Raw genomic sequence first — 22,273 nt, 5'->3', positions numbered from 1 at the left:
AGCTTTCAGCATCACATAAGCACACAGTAAAAAAAAATTTTTTGTCTTGTTTTCCAGTAAAGATATCTAAACATTCTTAAAACAACATCAGTCTACTTAGCAAAATGAAAGCAAAATGGCATACGGTATTTGTCTTGTTTTCAGAGAAATCTAACACAATTTAGTAAGTTTATGCAAAGGGTAAGAGAAAACTAGTTTATTTTTTCTTAACATATTGGCTAATAGTATTTATTTATTTATTTTCTCAAAAATCCCACTAAATTTTGTTCGATTTCTCTGAAAACAAGTAAACTCATGTAATTTAATTTATTTTTAAGAATTTTCTAAGATATTTTAGAAGTTTAAGAATTTTTTAAATATTTTTTATTTTTTTTTTACTGGAAAACAACTCAAACATACTCGTAAGAAAAATAGTAGTAGCAAAATAGCAATAAAATTATGTTTTTGCAGTGTGCATCAAACCTATTTATGGTTAACATTAACACAACTGGTGAAAAAATACTTTAAAATTTAGCCGAAATATAGATATTTCCATACAAATTACTGAAGCTGTGACAGAGTCATATATATGATTTACATATCAGCCTCCCCCAAAAATTCCATTACGTCACCAAAGTGTGGATGAGGGCCATAAGGGCTGAAGGTGCCAATTTACCAAAGTGATAGTGATGTAAAGAGCGTTCGTTCTAGACTCCTTAAAGTTCAAAACGTCTATTCTTAGACTGCTTAGACTGACAAACTGATTGACAAGCACAGGCAGCATATAGTGCGAGTTTTCAGTGTCATTCTAAATTGCGCTCTTATCGCCAGAGATCTGTGAACTGGTATCTCTCTTTATTCAAGCCATGCTAATGGCTCGTTAATATGAGAGTCATGGGGCTGTCAAAGACACCACGCAGCACAGAGCTAAAGGACACTAATCCCCATTGATTAGAGTTCTCAGATCAAAGGCTTCCAGCGCTGTCACTTCACCTCTGTTCTCCCCTACCCACTGCCGTCACAATTAAGGCCCTCTCAGCATTTCATTAAGATGTTAAAAATACCAAGTTGCCTCTCCCTCTAGGGATCTAGTCACTGAGACACATACCAAAACCCAAATTTTCTAAGAAACAAACTGTTACTCACATCTGCCTTAACATTTCAATCAGGTGGTAAGCCCTGCCCATGCTTGCAACTCACAAAAGCAAATGCTGAGTCCACGGTAGCTCCTGGAATCTAATGTGCATGCAATGTGTGATAATGAGCTCATCTTCTAGCATGGAAGAAAAAGTACATTTAATTAGCAACAGAAAAAGTGTAAGGCCACAACCAGAGACTCACTCATCCCACCACCAGAGGGAGCCCTCTCCCAAATATTGACTTTACTCTGTTCCTTCTACAGGTACTTCCTGTTTGTAGGTTTAAAAGCCATGTGCTTCCAAATGCACAGAATACTTCGCCTGATCTGAATCCAGTGGAAGTGTCACAGAGTCAAGCAGCCTTTAACTACCAGAGTGAAGTCTTATGAGGATTCCAAACTCAACTTGCCAGTTTGCGTGCCGCTAACGAACATCTGCCTCATTACATTCAATCTCTTCCATCTACTAGAACTGAACCGGTAAGATTTGCCCTATATAAATGTGATGGTTCAGCTGATAAATGCAAGGGGTTTTTGTGCCAATGTCAGCTATATTTCTCCAATCAGCCTGAGGTTTTTCATCTGGAGAAGACTAAGTGTTCGTTTATGATGACTCTACTCACTGGAAAAGTACTGAATTGGGCATCGGCTGTCTGGGACATGGACAATAAGATACAGACCTCGTTTGATTATTTCTCAAAACAGATTAAAGAAGTGTTTGAATGTCCTGCGGGGGGACAGGATGTCGTTACACTTACGCCAGGGAAAACAATCAGCTTCTGAATACGCTGTTCATGTCCACACACTAGCCGTTATTGCTTTGAAATCAGTCTTCCGTGAGGGGCTTAATCAATATTTACAAGTGGAACTTGCATACAGAGATTAAACTACTACCCTATCTCAATATATCAACATGGCTGTCAAGATGGATAATTTAATTCGAAATAATCCCCGATCGAAAATGTCTCAAGCCTCTTCACCACTGATCGCATCAGTCAATCATTCAATTCCAGAATCCATGCAAATAGGATATACCAGGTTGTCATCAGAAGAACGCCATCGATGTCGGTGCGAAAGGCTGTGTTTCTACTGTGGATATTCAGGTCACCAATGTGCTGCATGCCCCAATAAAACCAAAACCTCCAGCAAAGTGAGTAAGAGATTTTCTCCATTTCCTTTTTAGGCAAAGCTTCAAACTACCACCAACACTTTTTTTTATTTTTTATTTTTTTATTTTTTTTAATGGAAGTCCTAACTATGTTGCAGCGTTAGTGAATTCCGGGGCAGCTGTAAATCTTATCCATCATGAACTCATCACTGAACTCAATATACGTACCTTACCATGCACACCATCCATCCACATAACAGCCATCAACAATGAACCCATAGAAACGGGCATCACACAACAAACCAAACCTCTGACTATACGAATTGGCCTATTCCACACTGAAAGGATTTTATTATATGTAATCTTCCCCAAAGAACCAAATCATCCTGAGCCACCCATGGTTAACTGTACAAGATCCCAACATGTCCTGGGCACAAGGTGAACTCATCAAGTGGTCAAGTTGTTAGCAAAACTGCTTCCAGTCTGAAATCACTCTGCCATGTCTCTCCACCAGCATAGAAAGCCCCGATGTTCAAGTTCAAACCACAATTCCAGAAGAATATGCAGAGTTTGCTGAGGTTAACAAAACCATAACTACCCAACTTCCCCCTCACCGTCCTTGGGATTGCGCCATTGAACTCCTCCTAAAAGCAAGGCATACCCACTATCACTTCCTGAGATTCAGGCTATGGAAAATTATGTCGAGGAGGCATTAACTTCAGGCTTCATACGCCCTTTCACGTCCCCTGCTGCAGCAGGATCCTTTGTGGAGAAAAAGGATGGTGGCTTCAGACCCTGCATTGACTACACGGCCTCAATTCTGTGACGGTCAAGTATAGATATCCACTGCCACTAGTTCCTTCTGCCCTGGAACAATTGCGTGAGGCTCGAATTGTCGCCAAATTAGACCTCCAAAGCACATTCAACCTCATCCGAATCGGAGAGGGAGATGAGTGGAAAATGGCCTTTCTTGCCACAAGGGGGAAATATGAATATCAGGTCATGCCATATGGCCTTTCCATCTCACCAGCTGTGTTCCAGTCCTTCATAAACGAAATTTTCCGTGACCTAAACCAGTGTGTCATCACCTACATAGATGGATGACTTATTTACTCACAAACCAGAGCAAAGCACATTCAACATGTGAAGACAGTACTAACTCTGCTACAAGAGAACCAATAGTATGTAAAAGCTGAGAAATGTTTCATACTACCAGTACTACTTTCTAGGATACAATATCAGTCACCAAGGGGTGGAGATGGATATGTCAAAGATCAAGGCAGTAACAGAATGGCCATGTCCCTCGACTATCAAAGAACTACAAAGGTTCTTAGGCTTTGCAAACATCTACAGATGGTTCATTAAAAACTATAGTATCACCACAGCCCCATTGACTTCCCTCCTGAAAGGTAAACCCAAGAAGTTGCAGTGGACTGACAGCCCCTATTCTCAAACACCCTGACCCTAACCTTCCATTCATTATAGAAGTTGATGCTTCTGACTGTGTAATAGGAGCTGTTCTCTCACAAAGACACTGCATACCAGGCAGAATGTATCCATGTGCTTTCTTTTCCAGGAAGCTAACCACTGCAGAGCGGAACTATGATGTGGGCAACAAGGAGCTTCTCTCCAAAGCGGCATTAGAAGAGTGGAGACACTGGCTGCAGGTGGCGGCTCACCCATTCCAGGTAATAACAGACCACAAGAATTTAGAATACATGAAGAGTGCGACATCATGGAAGACATTCAGCATGAACCACAAACAGATCCAACACCACCAGCATGTCCTCCTACCAAACAATATGTACCACATACACTCCGACTACGCATCACCCAATGGGTCCATACGTCTCTCTGCACCGTACACCCAGGTATCCAACGAACTATACTGTTAGTACATAATTCATTCTGGTGGCCAAGTTTAACTCGAGATGTTACTAACTTTGTCAAGTCTTGCTCCATCTGTGCACAGTCAAAAACACCCAAATTACTCCCCGCTGGACTACTTGAACCACTCCCCATTCCTCAGAGACCCTGGTCCCATCTATCTGTGGATTTTGTCATGGATCTCCCTAGTTCTAACGGTTTCGCTACTGTTTTGGTTATTATAGACAGATTTTCAAAGTCATGTCATCTGGTTCCCCTTAAAGGTCTCCCTACAGCCATGGAAACTGCTAATGCCTTGTTTCATGTTTTCAGAGTTTATGGAATACCAGAAGACATTGTATCGGACCGGGGTCCCCAGTTTACTTAAAGTATGGTAGGCATTCTGCAAACAGCTAGACATTAATGTCAGTCTCACATCAGGCTACCAACCACAGGCTAATGGACAGGTGGAGAGACTCAATCAGGAGATCATCGCTATCTCCGATCATACTGCAGCCGTGAACAGGAAAAATGGAGTGGGTTTTTTTTTTTTTCCCTTTCCCATGGGTCGAGTATGCCCAGAATTCCCTCACCCATTCCTCCACAGGACTTGCTCCCTTCCAATGTGTCCTGGGCTGCCAACCACCCATGTTTCCATGGTCAGGAGAAGTGAAAGTGTGTGGGACAGCGCTCCTGTCAGGCTCCAACATGCCATCCGGGCTCAACGAATTCAAGCCGACCATAGGAGACGTCCCCACCCCAACTACCAGCCAGGCTAGATGGTCTGGTTGTCTTCAAGGGATCTTCGACTGCAGCTACCCTGCAGGAAGTTCAGCCCCTGGTACATGGGTCCATTTCATAGCCTGAGACAAATTAATCCTGTGATTTACAAGCTGGAGCTTCCTGCTAACTACCGTATATCCATTTCCTTTCATGTATCATTGTTAAAACAGGTCCACCCTGCTTCTGACCCTGAAACCACAGAAATGGAACCTCCACCGCCTTTGGATATTGATGGAGCTCCAGCATACGGTTAGAGAAATCCTAATATTTGGTGGACTGGGAGGGATACAGACCAGAGGAGAGATCATGGGTAGCTGCCAGAGACATCTTAGACCCCTCATTCTCCCACGAGTTCCATCTAATGCACCCCAATCACCCAGCACCTAGACCAAGGGGACGCCCTAGGTGAAGAACACCGGGAGGTGTTCGGGGGGGGGGGGTCAGTAAGGCCACAACCAGAGACTCATCCCACCACCAGAGGGAGCCCTCTCCCGAATATTGACTCTACTCCTTCTATAGTTACTTCCAGTTTGTAGGTTTAAAAGCCATATGTACATTGCGAAGTATTGCCAGTTCACCTGCCTTAAAGCGTTTTACCAGTGTATTCTAGTTTTGCCTCATTATGATCTTCTGCCTGTTTATTGGATTTGCGTTCCTGGATTACCTTTTCTGTCTTGTTTGCCTGTTATCAACCACTGCCTGTTATACTGACCACGTTTGAGACCTCTGATTTGGATTTGTCTATTAAACTCTTCTGCATAATGGATTCTAACCTGATCTCCAGTCTGAGTTCATTACAAAAAGGATGTGTGTGGGGTTTTTATTTATTTTTATTTTTTTTTTGTGCCTGAGATGGCAAAGACTCTAGTTCAAAAGAGTAAACTTAAGTAGGGCTCAGCAGCAATAGTCATTCTGTTCTCTCTTCAATTCAAATGTTTCCGCGATAGGCTTGTCAATCTACAGGTTTATCATGTGGTTTTAACTATACAATGAGCCGGTTAAAAATGCACACCAATAAGCTGACTACTCCCTAAAATCAGCTTATTTAAAAAATCTGACAAAGAAATCTGTGCTTTCTTGACATTTGAAATAATTGCGTTATTCTCAACTTTTGATGTCAAACCGTGAAGAGGCATGCACTCAAAACATGTGCACACTGGATGAGCTTTTAAGAATCCTGGGTAAGGTGTTTACATGGCATGCAAAATTGGTGTAATGGGCAAAAATCTACCCATGTCAACCGGGTTATTCATAAGCCGTTTATGGCCTTAACGGCGATTTTAAAGGAATGCGGTTTATTGTGTTTACATGACTTCACATGTTGTCGGCTCATCAAGCATAATCGTTGTTAGAACGTGCATGCAACGCATTCAATATAGCACAGTCTTTCACGCCTTATTGCTTAAAGGAGTATTCCTGGTTCAAAATAAGTTAAGCTGAATTGACATCAATTGTGGCAATGTTAATAACCACACACATTAATTTAGATTTGTCCCTCAAAATAATCTTTGTTACAGTGAGGCACTTACAATATACAATAAGTGAATGGGGCCAATCCATAACCATTAAAATATCCTCTGTTTCAAAAGGATAGCCACAAGACAAACAATATGCATGTTAACATTATTTTAGTGTGACAAATTGCTTACTAACCTTTTCTGAGTAAAGTTAATTGTACAACTTCGTTGCCATAACAATGTAATGCTGTAAACCCTAAAATGACTGAAAAAATGTTGCAGATCAAATAATACACTAGTTTTAACAGAAGAATTAATGAAGTTTCTTTTATAAGCTTCATATTTCTGCTTTGAAACCCTCCAAAAATGGGTCCCATTCACTTCCATTGTAAGTGCCTTACTGTAACCTCGATTTTTGCTTTTTATTTTTTAAGAAAAGGAGGGACGAGTCAAGATTATTTTTTTGTGGTAATCAATATTATGCCACAAATGCTGCCGATTGAGCTTACCTTGTATTTAACCAGGAATTTGTCTTTAATTGCAACCTATGTAGTTATACAATGTTGACAAATATTGCTGGGAGTCAAAGAGCTGGCCAGTTGTTATCACAAACAGTCTTATCTTACCTTAAGTGCCAGTGCTGATGCTTGTCCTGTCTCAGAAGGATAACCTGCACCTGGGAGAAAGAGGAAATGTATAACTGAAGGAGCCATACATACGCATGCATGCACATTCCCAGCATGCATTCATAAATTTACATGTGCACATAAAACAGTGTTATGGAGCCTTTTTACTATTAATTTTGATCATAAGGGGATTTCTCACAGTGTGGCCCTTAACTTCTAATTTCCACCTTAGAGAGAGATGCTGTTCACCTTGAGCCAAGATAAAACCAATTTTTTTCTGACTTCGGTTGTCAGCAGTGAAGTTGTACAAATGTGAAAAAATGTATGTATTTAATTTTCTTTCTGACCGTAGCATGATGTCATTACAGGCATGGCTTCAGGGAACGCTGGGACTTAACGCACTGTTCTGAAGGGATTTAAATTAGGCGCATGCTTCCTATCACATGTTTCTGCAAATATGCATATGGATTTTAATCGCATTGAAAGAGAAGGCCAAAGATTGCACGGATTTCCTAAAGACACATACCTGAATGGATATATTTATTTTTCCCACTAAAATCTACTGTACTAAAGGGACTTGTGCAATAAATGAAAAAAATAAATAAATAATGGGGGGTGGGGGGAAATAATAAAAATGTTGGTGTATTTTCCAAAGCAAAATTACTGAGACCTTTTGGGAAGCGCAAGTAAGCACACTTTGCAAATGTAAATCATTTCCCAGAGAAAGAAAAAAATGCAGGAGGCTGGCCAAACAAAAATAGTGCAGTGCAGGCACAAAAAAAGAGGATCCACCAAATGAATACATAAATAAAAAAGAGCACAGTTTGAAACAAATATGCTCAATTCAATCTACAGTACACCAAACAATCTCTGTGTACCTAGGTATGGGCTCTCCTTCCATCACTACTCACATCCTGTGAAGTACTACAATTAACAGCGTGGCCAGTTTGCTTGCTGTTATTTTTCCATTGCCTTGCTCCAAATAAGTTCTAAAAAAAAATCACGAAGGGCCAATATGAAACTTTTGCTTCTGCATTTTTCCACCCACACTTTTCCTTCAATGTTACAGGAGTAGTGAAGCATTTCGAACAGGATAACCAATGAAAAAAAAAAGAATCCTCTGATTTTTCTTTATGATTCATGGGCCTCAATGTATGATATATGGGGGTGGGGTGGTCTTGAGTTATGACCCCTCTAATTAAGACTTCAACCCCAAAAGGAAGTCAAAACAAAAGATTCAGGGGTACATATAGGCCGTGTCTACACTAATACGTTTTTGTATGAAAACGCATCTTTTTCACGCTGAGATGGCTTTTTTGACAACGAAAACTAAGCTTTTCGAAAAAGATCTCTTAAGTGGATACATTTGAAAACGCTGTCTTCGTGTTGTAGTGTGGACAGGGAGATATCTAAAAACTATGACATATTTGTTGTCATGTGATGCACTCATATCAGAATCAGAATCAGAATTAGCATTATTGCCAAGTGTTCTCACGTACACAAGGAATTTATTTTTGGTGATAGGAGAAACAAGGACACACAACATTACAGTGAGACAGAATATAAAACAAGGTAAGAGTATAAATAGACATACAAATAATAGGACATATAACAGAATGGCGTATGTACATGTGCAAGTGGTAATGTATGTGCAAGGTAGGGGTATGTACAGTTCCCCATCTGTCACTCACTCGACGTTGTGTCGATGTAGTGACACTATGGGTCACTCTTGGGAGCCCAAGACACCTCTGGTCTTTGATAAAAGGCCAATGAAAATTGGCGAGTGGTATTTGCATGCCACTCCCCCGGACATACGGGTATAAAAGGAGCTGGTATGCAACCACTCATTCAGATTTTCTCATCGGAGCCGAACGGTCGATGTCTACTGGACTGACTGTTCATTCACCTCTGCTGGATCTGATGGCGCATTTCAGCGGCTTCTCCCTCCTCTGCACTGGTGCACTGCAGAGAACGCCCCTGGGCCCTTCGGCAGAAAAAAGAGAGTATATTTTCCTGAAAGAGTATATTTCTCTAAAAGAGCAGCACACACAGAACGTCTTTTTAAAGATGACTTTCCAGTTGTGTGTTATTCCTGGTTGCGGTCGTTACCTCTCAACTTCAGACGGTCACGATCGCTGTCTTTCATGTCTGGGCGCGACCCACACAGAGGCTGCATTCGTGGATGGTTCATGTTCTCACTGCGAGAACATGACCATGGCAACGATGCGGTCGCGGCTTGCTTTCGTATCCCCCGCGGACCTCCCATTCCCCAGCATGCTCGTCTGCCCCGATCGGGCTTCCGGATGAGTACGCCGGCTCGTCTCATGGCAAGTTCGACCTCTTGTTCGGAGCCCGAGAAGCTGATGAGCTCTCGAGCACAGCATTGGAGAGCGGGCTTGTCCAATCGGATGCAGAAGCCTCAGCTGGGCTCCCACCTTCGGGGACGATTGCCCAGTCACAGGCTGATGCAGAGATGACAAACATGCTTTCCTGGGTGGCCGCGAGTGTCGGGCTAGAGTGGAACCCTCTGCCTTTCTTCCCGGAAGTGCACGAGGAGCTGACAAAATCATAGGAGGCACCTTTTACTGCCCGGTCCCGATTTCTCAGTTCCCCCACCCTCACTACCCTCGATGGCGGGGCGGCCAGGGGCTATATGGCGATTCCCCAGGTGGATAAGGCACACACGGTGCACCTATGCCCGCAGAGCGCCGCCACCTGGTGCAGATGCCCAAAGCTCCCGTCCAAGCCCTGTAGGTTCACATCGTCCCTGATGGCCAAAGCCTACAGTGCTGCTGGACAAGCCACCTCTGCCCTGCACGCCATGGCTCTCCTGCAGGTCCACCAAGCCAAGGCGCTAAAGAACTGCACGAGGGTAGTTCTGCCCCAGATCTGATGGTAACCCTCAGGGGAGAGTGGAGACTCCACCCTCAGGTGGTCCAGCTGATTTGGAGTCGATTCAGACAGGCACAGGTAGACCTGTTCACCTCCCAAGAATCCTCCCACTGCCCGCTCTGGTACGCCCTGACCAAGGCACCTCTCGGCATAGTTGCGCTGGCACACAGCTGGCCCCCTGGCCTGTGCAAATATGCGTTTCCCCCAGTGAGCCTACTTGCACAGACTCTGTGCAAGGTCAGGGAGGACGAGGAGCAGGTTGTCCTGGTAGCACCCTACTAGCCCACCCAGACATGGTTCTCTGAGGAAAGACCTTCTTTCTCAGGGACGGGGCACCATCTGGCACCCGCGACCAGACCTCTGGAATCTCATGTCTGGCCCCTGGATGGGACATGATCACTCAGGCTAGGGCCCCCTCTACAAGGCGCCTGTATGTCTTTAAGTGGCGTCTGTTCGCTAAGTGGTGTTCTTCCTGATGGGAAGACCCCCAGAGATCCACAGTCGGATCGGTGCTTTCCTTCCTGCAGGAGAGGTTGGAAGGGAGGCTGTCCCCTTCCACCTTGAAGGTGTACGTTGCTGCTATAGCAGCACACCACGACACAGTGGACGGTAAGTCCTTAGGGAAGCACGATCTGATCATCAGGTTCCTGAGAGGCGCCAGGAGGCTGAACCCCTCCAGACCATGCCTCGTTCCCTCATGGGACCTCTCTGTAGTTCTTCAGGGTCTACAGAAAGCCCCCTTTGAGCCTTTGCAGTCAGCCAAGCTTAAGGCACTCTCCTTGAAGACAGCCCTCCTGACTGCGCTCACATCCATCAAGAGGGTAGGAGACCTGCAAGCGTTCTCTGTCAGCGAAACATGCCTGGAGTTTGGTCCAGGCTACTCTCACGTGATCTTGAGACCCCGACCGGGCTATGTGCACAAGGTTCCCACGACCCCTTTTAGGGACCAGGTGGTGAACCTGCAAGTGCTGCCCCAGGAGGAGGCAGACCCAGCCCTGTCGTTGCTGTGTCCGGTGCGCGCTTTACGCATCTATTTGGATTGCACGCAGAGCTTTAGGATCTCTGAGCAGCTCTTTGTCTGCTTTGGTGCACAGCGGAAAGGATGTGCTGTCTCCAAGCAGAGGATCGCCCACTGGCTCATTGACGCCATAGCTATGGCATATCATGCCCAGGACGTGCTGCCCTCGGTAGGGCTACGAGCCCATTCTACCAGGGGTGTAGCGGCCTCCTGGGCCCTGGCCAGGGGTGCCTCTCTAACAGTCATTTGCAGAGCAGCGGGCTGGGCAACACCCAACACCTTTGCGAGATTCTACAATCTCCGGGTGGAACCGGTTTCATCCCGGGTAGAGGCACACAATACAAGCGGATAAGCCCGGGATAGCCGGCCAGGTGTATCGCTTGCACATAGCGCCTTTCACCTCCTCTCAGCTGAAGACGTGTGCCATTAATTCCCAGTTGTGTTCACAAACTATTTTCCCTGGTTGACTTCCTCTGAGCCCTGTGGCAGTCGAGTTTTCAGAGAGATTCGCTGCCGGCCCAGTACACATGCTAACTAAGAGCCCTGTTCTGAGATAGGTGCTCCGCATGTGGCGGTTCCCTGTAAGGTAACCCCATGCGATGTGTATCTTCTGCTAATTCGTTTCCCTGTTGGCAAACTGCGTCTTCCTTGGGCAGAGGCCCGTCTGCCACAGTATCCATGTTTGTAGTAACTCCTCCCCCGTTTGTTAAGATCTACCATGAGACTTCTCCACATGGTCGACAAGACCATGTGACATATTTTCCATTTAAATATCCCCCCTCTCTCTGGGTGAGGTGTGGTCTCCGCGGTGTCCTCCCCTTGGGAGGGACACCCCCCCGACTAGACCTGGTGGCCCAGTCGGATAATCCCCCTTGTTTTTTAGGGAGTGGAAAAAAAGAAGGGGAAAAGAGGCCACGACTGGGTGAGCCTGTCTCTATCTTTTGGGTAGTCGACTTGTCCCCACAGGGCCATTCGACACTCGTAACTATGTTGGGGGAGGTTACGTGTCGGCTTGGTGCACTGGCTATGAGGCACACAGTTGTCTGCCCGTCACACACCACCATTTCACGTAACACAGTTCAGCCTGTTGCGGCGTTTTGTATAGGGACCCCTAGTGTCACTACATCGACACAACGACTCGTTCCCTCCATCAGGGTACGGAGGTTATGCAAGTAACCAGGACGTTATTGAATTAAATATGTGAATTTACATATGTACATGAGATATGTATTTACATTAATGCACTATGGGAGTCCTGAAGCAGTTTAATCTTTCATAAGGAAAATGGCCTGAGAGTAAAAACTGTTTTTGTGCCTAGATGTCCTGGCGCTGAGTGCTCTGTAGCGCCGGCCAGAGGGCAACAGTAAAAAGAGGGAGTAGGCAGGGTGTGTGGGGTCCAGAGTGATTCTATCTGCACATTTCCTCACTCTGGAGGCATACAGGTCTTGGAGGGTGGGCAGGGGGGCACCAAGAATCATCTCAGCAGTCCTGACTGTCCGTTGTAGTTTCATTCTGTCTGATTTGGTGACTGATTTGGTGATCAAGATGGTGGCCTATGTTGTAGCGGCATTGTTGTGCCTGCTATCCACTTTGTTAGCATTGTTAAAGATAAATGTTACTTTGTACAACCTTCACATTGCATTCCTTCAAAGGTGATGGGAATTTACTCAGAACTGCTGTCTGTGTTGGAACACAAGAATAATTGCATCTCAGAACTTACATGGAACAGAAATTTTTCACATGCGCAGTAAGGGGATTTAAGTGTTTTCATACATTTCAGTGTGGATGAGCAACTTGGAAAACACATGAAAATGGCAGTGTGGACGGTGAACATTACAAAAATGCAGTTTTCAAGTGTATCTGGATTATTGTGGATGTAGCAATAAAGTTGGCATCTAGTTTTCATTCTGGCAGTCTAGGCTAACAGTTTCAAATATCTTCAAGCTAATGAACAAAAGTCAAATTCACTTGATGAGGTAACCATCGCAACAGATGACCGCAAAATCGCTTTTCTTTATGAGCAGTGTGGACAAAGCACAAATAATGTAATTATTTATCGCTATAAATGTGCATATCACAGGTGTAACACAAAGTGTTTTGTTTAAAAAGATTTTATTTTATTAAAGATTTAAAATGTTCTATTTGAGTTATTTGAGATAACCCTAACTTCAACAGATTGTACCCTGAAAATTACCATGCATTTGAAAAAAACTGACCTCCGACAAATGGTGCATTAGCATCATGGGCAACCCGTCCCGACTCTAGGTCCTTTCCCCAATCCCTGTCTTTTCCTGTCTCTCTCTCCACTTAACCTTACTATTTATATATATATATATATACGGTATATGCATACATACCTAGTTGAGTGTATAAGTTTGCATAGACCTTCTGTCTAATAAGTTTACACACCCCTTTCAGAATATATACAAGATCATATTTTTTATTTTTTATTTAGTACTGCCCTTCAGAAGATACACAACAGATATTTACATATATCCCACAACACAAAATAATAACACAAATTTTCAAATTTCCTTAGTTTTTAATATTGTAAGTTGCCTTCTGGCGCATCACTGAATGTTTGCACCTTTTGTAATAGCTGTATATGAGACTCTCAATTGTCCTATGTGTCAAAAGCTTGATGTCAATCATATAGCCACTGTAGGGAAGAACTCAAATGTGCAAAAGAGGCTGGGAAACCAAAGAACATGCAGTGTCTGGAGGATTTTTTTTTTTTTTTTTACAAATTTGTAAAACTGCTCAGGACAAAGCAAGGACTTATGCACAACTATCACAAAAGATACAAACCATCACTGATCATCGAGGAAGCAACACACCATATTAACAATGTTTGAACTGGATCATTTGTGTAAATTCAGTTATTATTTGTCTTGTGGAATATATGTAAACATCTGTTATGTCAGTTAGTTTCATCAGGGCAGTACTAAAAAAACCAAAATGCAATTTTTTTTTTGAGCCCTCATATTTTTGTTTGTTTGTTTTGTTTTTAAATGATAAATATTTTGCATATTCTGCAAACTTATACACTTAACTATATGTATGCACCCTGACATTTATTTTATAGTTCAAAAACTGGATGTCAAACACGATAGAGGTCCAGTACCTTGCATCCAGTCCCTGCACTAGAACTCTGAGAAACATCACAGAGAGGGATCACCATGGACTCCCTATATCACCAGTTCTCTCTGAATCACTGCCGACTCGCTGTAATTTGTTATCTTTTGGAGATCCCATTTATGATGTGTTGATGCAGAAGATAGATTCTCATACCGTAACCATTTATCACCTGTCACTGGAAACCGCTTCCACACTTTTTTTTCTTTTATAGAAAAAAAAAAACAAAAAACAAAAAACAAAACAGCTTCTGAGAAATGTTCTATTAGAAGCCAAAAAACATGAACTAAAAAAAACATATGGAATATGAACAATATAGGAATACGAACACAAAACCATTTGGGTCTTTGGCCTTCTCATTTTTTTTAAAGGCTTCTCTTTATTGCAAAACTACCATTTAGGGATCACCCAATATGTAAACATTTTAGTATGCTGTATCTGCTGTTTGCAAAATAATGTTTGTATTGGTCTGAGAGGAGCAAGTCATGCACAATAAACAAAGCTGTGCTTAACATAGGCCTATAACAAACATTTGCTTGTATTGTGTAAACTCTAACACTCTGCTCATAATGGGTGTCGCAACTGCTTGAGGCTGTCTACACTGGAAGCGTCAAAGTGAACATTCTAAATGATGTGCTATCAGCTTTTTTGTTGTTGTTGTTGTTGTTGTTGTTGCTAAAACTGCATATATGGTTAGAAACAAAAAAATGATTTAAATTGATAGATTGATAAACTGTCCCAGCAGACGATTTATCAAGATTGCGTTCTCTGCAAATACCATAGTTTTGTTCACATTGTATGCTCAAATAGCATTTTCATAGTGGAAAAATAATTTGCATTTGAATAGTGTTGTTCAGTTAAATCAGATTAAGATTAATTGCTTGTCTTGGAATTAACAGTGAAAATGCAGTTTTTGCTCAGTGAGTCAACAGAGAGGGTGAAGTCTCAGTGCCCCAGTGCTCATTGATTTATGAATCCTTTTGCATTTAAATGTTGCCTGTTATGAATCATATTGCGAAGAGACAGCCCTGTGTAGTACAGTTGTGCCATGGTTCCATCATCCTCATTTATTTGTAAATAACATGTCATTTAATTGTGGCCTTACCCTTTCAAAATATTTGGACAGAAAACTTATTTGATTGGTTGGTATGTCCAGTAATTAGAAATTATTAATGGAGGTGTCCTCTGTGCCATTATATTGATAATTAAATAATAATGAAGTCATAATTAAATTACCAGAGCAGTGAATTCAACAGGTCGAAAAACTTTTTTTGCTGCATTTGGGTATTTGATTAATTTATCGCCACACCCTCGCCATTTGTCCAGATCTTCTGCAAAAATGCTGAAATCAGCTTTTCTCTCTGCAGCATGGCCACACCTCACAACTTTGATATAAAGCCTGTCATATCTTAATTAATATCATCTTCATTTTTTTGTGGCTTGGGTTTATAATATCGACATTTGTTATGATGAATTGTATTCATCAGTTACAGACAGTCAAAAATAAATAAAACATATTAATAATAATTTTCCTAAAGACAGTTGGTACTCTGTTCATCTTTCTCTCCCTCTCTCAGATTCACTCACACAGACAGAATTTAGCTCAACACAGCAAACTACAGAATTTTCCTTTCTCATTAACTGGCAATTCCTTCTTTTTCTTGTTGGGTTGGAGTTGAGTGACAGAATTGGATGATCCACATCCATGGCTAACTGACATTTTACAAGCCAGACACCTACTCAGAATCAAAATGAGTGTAGTTTTTATTGTTCTAAAAAATAAATAATTTCCATTGAACATAGATTGGATCTGTTGAACACATGGCAGGCCAACATTTTAAAGAGCCACAACAAAAGATAAATAAAAGATAAAAAAAATATTGAAAAATAACTAAATATCAACACATGACTATTCATGTGAAAAAATATTATTTAGCATTTCTTATTTTTGCAGTTCAAAACTCACATTATACATGTTTGCACTGTATATAATAGAACATCACAAATTCATATTATGCATATGTTGGGTAATGTCAACCACATCATCAAAATAAAAAGTTACCAAAGGAACAAAACACCCTTTTAAGTTCTATTGTGGTATAATGGATAATGCCATACACACCGCTAGAGGGTGCCGCTTGCTTAGACAGTGCTGACTGAATCACTGAATGCAGTCTATTTTTTAAGCTTCCAAGGTTTAGTAATCACGCAAGAGCATATTGTGATTTCAATCTTCATCAATTATGCAGCCTTAATGGATATCATAACAATGTCAAATTTTGCAGGTGTCAAAGTGTTTTGGATGGTTTTACCTCATCATGTATAGGTAATTGCCGCTTTCACAACTGTCACGTCTGTAACGATGGTTTTTCCTCATTAATGTGAGAACAAGAATGATTAAAAATAAAATATTTATTGTTCTTAGGAGTGCCAACCCTTCTACATTCTTTAGCTAAGGTATCATTATTTCTGGATTGTACATTTTAATTCACAGAATTTTAACAAAGTGTGATGATAATTAATTATAAATAAACCACTGGTTTTTCATATCAGTGTTTTCATGCTTAAAACTGATTTAGGATGGTTTAAATTTGGTCAGTAATTGGTTGATAAATATCGATGGCCGATACATCTGGGCATCCCTAATTTTAACGCTTGTGTAACAGACCCATCTACATGCATATTCCAACATGATTAGCTTCCTCTCTAGCTCACCTGATAGAATGTTGGACTTTGGAATCGAAAGACAGAGCCTCCAGCCCACCCAAAGAAACTCAAAACAAAAGTGAAAATGAAGTGAAAGTACCACAGAAGTGACACGAAATGATGAGGTCATTTTGGTTTTCAAATTTTTTTCCATTATCATGTAAATTTCATGGGATCAGGCTGCAAGTACCACAACAACCAAAACAAAGAACAAACACAAAATCCCACCTACATATCTTTGTGTTTGAAGCAAGTCAAACACCCCGTTTACACCTGGTATTAAGATTCATGTGATCCGATCACAAGTAGTAACCACATCACATTTGAGGTGTAAAACCATCCTGAATGCATCCAGGACTGCAGCGAAGCGCCACCCCTAACCTGTCAATCAATCGCTTTGCTAAAAAAAGAGTTTAAACTTTGCCGGTTACCAGTATTTTCTTTTAAAGAAAATAACCGGAAAATCTGTAAAAGTGAATACATATACCAGAATTTCACAGATCTTGTTCAGTGTGTCTGATATCAATATGCAGTAGTAAAGATGTGAAGCACTCACATCTGAAGCCCAGCAATACAGGTACTGCACTAAAATAATGAAATGTTGCATTTGTGCTTAGATTAAATTTCAACTGCATCTGGGAGAAACAGCACACCATCATCTTTTATTACTTTTTTGCAGTTTATTATCATGCTGTACACAATGACAGAGTGACTGATATACACTGATGAGCCAAAATATTATGACCACTCACAGGTGAAGCAAATAATGTTGATAATCTCCTAACAAGGCCACATATCAAGGTCTGGGTATATTAGATGGTAAACAAACAATCAGTTCTCGTAGTCAATGTGTTGAATGCACAAAGAAACAAAGGCTATCCTGTCTGGTCCGAACCAACAGAAGGTCTACTGTGGCACAAGTCACAGAACATGTTAATTATGGTTACGGGAGGAAAGTGTCACAACACACAGTGCATCGCACTCTGCTGCATATGGATTTGCGTAGCCACAGATCAGTCAGAGTGCCCATGATGACCCCATCCACCTTCGAAAATGGCTACAATGTGCACGCTAGTGTCGGAACTGGACCTTGGAGCAATGGAAGAAGGTCGCCTGGTCCGATGAGTCCCATATTCTTTTACATCACATGGATGCCCGTGTACATGTGCACCGTTTACCTGGTAAAGTGATGGCACCAGGATGCACTGTGGGAAAACGACAAGCCAGTGGAGGGAGTGTGATGCTCTGGGCAATGTTCAGCTGGGAAACACTGGGTCCGGCCATTCATGTGGACGTCAATTTGACATGTGCCACCTACCTAAACATCATTGCTGACCAGGTACACCCCTTCATGGCAATAGTATTCCCCGATGGCAGTGGCCTCTTTCAGCACCCTGCCATATTGCACACATTGTTCAGGAATGGTTTGAGAAATATGAAGAAGAGTTCAAGGTGTTGCCCTGGCCTCAATCCGATTGAGCATCTGTGGGATGTGCAGGACTAACAAGCCTGATCCATGGTGGCTCCACCTCGCAACTTACAGGACTTGAAGTATCTGCTGCTAATGTCTTGGTGCCAGATACCACAGGACACCTTCAGGGGTCTTGTATAGTCCATGCCTCGGTGGGTCAGTGCTGTTTTGGCAGCACGCGGAGGACCAACAACATATTAGGCAGGTGGTCATAATGTTTTGGCTCATCAGTGTATGTTATCATGAAATCAGAGACCCTCCCCTAGAAATCAGAGGAGATGCATTTACAGTAAGCAACCAGGTATAAACAGCCAAGTGTCTCGCCTGACCACATGTGATCGGATCACCGGGGACGCATGTTAATACCAGGTGTAAACAGGGTCAATGTTTTTTAGTCATGTCTAAATATGCACATACTGGACACACATACACAATGAAATGTTGCTTGCTATCTTTAGCCTAGAAAAGCAAACCAGTTTGAAAAGAGCTTTCATCCAAAGAAGCTGGATTACTCTTTTTTTTCTCTATTGCTAAAGCATCAGGATCTTTTCTGATTGCTTTTATCTTCACAGATTCTCTGAATTGTGAGGCTCAGTTGAAAAAGTGCCTTTCACCAGGTAAAGTGTCAGCCTTCACCTGGTAAAGCCCATACATCAAAGAAAGTCAAAATGGTTTTTAAACTTAAAACCCGCAGAGTAGAAAGTAAAAAGTTATGACATGCTCTTCGCATTCTGACATAAGCGTACTATTCTGTGTAGCACACAGGAACGGAATAAGCCTCATGTGCACACTGCCCTTTTCTGTGCATCTAGAAAAGCATGCTTCCAACAAAAAAATAAAGTGGCCTGGAAGTTTAAATATAATGTGCAGTGGGCTCACAGTATCTTATTAAAAGTGCTTTAATGGCTTTATGCCTCAAGGCTAAACCAACTTTGGCTATATTGTCTGAGGAGGTCAGAAACCCTCTCCCTCATTCATCACAGAATCTGGCAGAAAACCACAAGTGTGTTATTATCTTTCAAAACTCTGCAGATATATATTCATATATTATCTGATATTCATTTGTTTATGCTAATGAGGATAATTAAGTGGGAGTTTAAAGGTGAAGTAGGGCTTTTGTAATTTTGGCACCGATATCAACAACAAATAGAATTAACAACACACTCTCATGAAGTGTCACTGGGGTGACATTTTGCATGCACCACCAAAATGTTGCCCTTTGTCTGTGTTACCCAAGGCTAAATTTTAAAACTAAATGAATTAAAAATTCTGTCATCATTTACTCATTGCTTTATAATTTTTGTTAATTTTTTATTTTGTTTGCTGTGGGACAAAAAGGGAGAAAAGCACCATAAAAAATTATCATAAAAGTCATCCTATATTCATGAGCTGTATTCCCGATTGGCTGATTTGCATTCAAACCTTCAGTTTCACTCTATTCTTCACACAGAGCTATCGTGTGACTTTGGAGGACTTTGAATGCAGCGAAAGTAGCTTAGAATACTTTTATAGTACTTTTTTGTCATTTTTTGGAATACATTATTGTATTTGTTCTGCTTAGTACATCTTTTATATTGTTGAGGATTAGTTAGGTTTAGATGTAGGGGTGGGATTAGGTGCTCAAAAATATCTACATAATAGGGTAATGTAACTAAACTTATTTTTACTAAATTTTGTTTTATATTGTTTACTAGTGGTTAGGTTTAGGGGTGGGGTTGGGTTAGGGGATCTAAAATATCGATATGATAGTATAATGAAACTAAACTAATAAACAATAAATTTACTGTATAAATTGAAGTTAACCCTTTAAGCTTGGATTAATTTGGCAGTCCCACCGAGAAAAAAAAAACAAAAAAAAAAAAAATATTAATAACTGCAGTCTTGGCTAACACAAAATAGGTATTGTTTTAAATCTTAGAAGCTGTACTTTACAATGCATGCAGGCATTATGACCAAAAATGAACAAGTGCTTTGAAATTTGCAGACAAATCAGAAGTGTTCCGTTTTGATAATGTATTAATAATTTTGCACAGCATATATTATTGTAATTGGTAAAAACATCAGACTGATCAAATAACCATGTGCCAGATGTCATTGGAAAGTATATGTCTTTGACATACATGTTATATGTAAACAGGTGTTATATGCTGCGTTTTCGCTTATTACTTCAAGGAAAATAAACGGAATAATAAGCATGAAATATCACATGCCATTACTTAGAGGATGCGATTATCTTTAAAACGAGCCCACACACAACGGATGTCTACTGTAGATCATTAGATAATCTAAACAAAATACAATGTGCACAGTCTGCACACAGCTCATAATGTGCTGTTGGCTAAAAATACGTTAGCTTTCCTAGATCAGATGACTATATCGGAATTGATGTAGTACATTGTCCAGCATCATGGAACGCTAAACCAATTGTATTAGGATTCAGATCGCTGCAACCAGAGGTGGAAGTCATCCAAATATGGGCAGAGAGGATTGTGCACTCTAATCTCAAGTACATGACACAGATTCAATGATGGCTCAAATGACACAGAATGGAACTGAATGGGATCTCGTTATTCATGCCTGCATGCTTTGGAGAGAGAGCATACCTTTAGTCATTGTTGTATTTGCATGTGTAATTAGTTTGTATGTACAATTATTATGTTTTATTTATTTGGTGAGGCTTTTGGACACTAGGATAAAAGATTTTTGTTATGCTATAAATTTTCATTGCTTTGTCGTAAGGACGTAGATTCCAGGAGGATAATCAAAACAAGCAAGTACAACCCCCCCCCCCCCCACCCCATATTTATACCATGATCAATGGAAACATGTAAATTCTTCACACTGTAACAGTCAAAGACATCTATCTAGTACATGTTCACATATACCAACAATTAAAATAGCACAGATGGGTGCTAAAACATGTCCTGGATGCGTTTATACTCAAAACAGCAAGACGCAGAATGGGTCAATCTGGGTTTTTGTGTGACAGGACCGTGACATCATCGTCCTATGTCTGTCTCTGTGTGAGCGCATGGCTTCAGTTGTTATTTCCATGGCGTGCACTCCTCTGTTGGTCTCATGTTTCATGTTTGGTTCGTGGCGTCTGGATCCTGACTTCTCTGTCTGGTTCGGTTTTGGTTGGTGTCGGGATTTGGACACTCATGCTCCTTGTTCTGTCTGTTATTGGTGTGGGTGCACTGCGCTTATGTCATCTTGGAGGCATGCACTCAAGTCAGTCATTTGGTCTGTCTTGTGTTTCATGTCCGGAGCATGGTGTCTGGATCCTGACTTCCCTGTCTGGTTCGGTTTTGGTCTGTGTCGGGATTCGGACACTCATGCTCCATGTTCTGTCTGTTATTGATGTGGGTGCATTGTGCTTATGTCATCTTGGCGGCATGCACTCACGTCAATAGTTTATGTCTGTCTTTCGTGAACACGAGTGCACCTCATGTAGCGCTCGCTTTGCGCTGTGTGCCCGGGTCATGAGCTCTCTTCACCTTGTTCTGAGGTTCAGTCACTTCAGTCTGAGGTGTCGGGTTTGTGTGTGGCCAAACTCTCGCACAGGTGTCCTGTCATGTTTTGACGCCTGTTGCATGCATCGCATGCCATTTGCCTCATGATGTATGCTCAGGCTTTGTCTAGTGTGTGTAGGATCTCATGGGCCAAAAAATCATTAATTTCCATGCTCAGAGGCCCCTGGAAATTCCTCAAAAGTCATAAACTAAGAAAATGACAAAATTGCTCCTTAAAGTCTGGCATGACCCAGCTAAATGAGATAAGGATGACCATCTGTGCAACTTAATCATCTTGATCAACAAAGGCAGATCTGTCCGAACACACACTTTGAAAACCCCCACCACTGGAAAACACATTCCAAGAGAGAGATAAAGAACTGTCACCCTGGAGACCCATGAAAAGCTAAGATACTCTTTATTCTGGATAATAACCAATTTTCTAGGCTCCAAATTAGTCATGAGACATCCTCTCTGATCAGTATTCTGCAAACAGCAGCTAAAAAAAGAAGTCGTCCTGGTTACTTGCGTAACCTCCATTCCCTGATGGAGGGAACGAGATGTTGTGTCGATGTAGTGACA

The 22,273-nt window shown here is 41.6% G+C and overlaps 1 protein-coding gene across 1 annotated transcript in view; it reads right to left on the bottom strand.

The window, feature by feature from the left end:
• The window catches only part of LOC127442211 (tenascin-R-like), a 242,539-nt gene that overhangs the window by 107,615 nt on the left and 112,651 nt on the right, over positions 1 to 22,273 (bottom strand). Inside the window, exon 4 of the mRNA XM_051700070.1 lies at positions 6,958 to 7,007. The gene's annotated coding sequence lies outside the window, so the exon portion shown is untranslated. The remainder of the gene's footprint in view (positions 1 to 6,957; positions 7,008 to 22,273) is intronic.

The sequence above is a fragment of the Myxocyprinus asiaticus genome, chromosome 6 (assembly GCF_019703515.2).
Source record: "Myxocyprinus asiaticus isolate MX2 ecotype Aquarium Trade chromosome 6, UBuf_Myxa_2, whole genome shotgun sequence".
NCBI classification, from domain to species: domain Eukaryota; kingdom Metazoa; phylum Chordata; class Actinopteri; order Cypriniformes; family Catostomidae; genus Myxocyprinus; species Myxocyprinus asiaticus.
The sequence above is the reverse complement of the archived record's forward strand: the minus strand, read 5'-3'. Positions and strand labels throughout refer to the sequence as shown.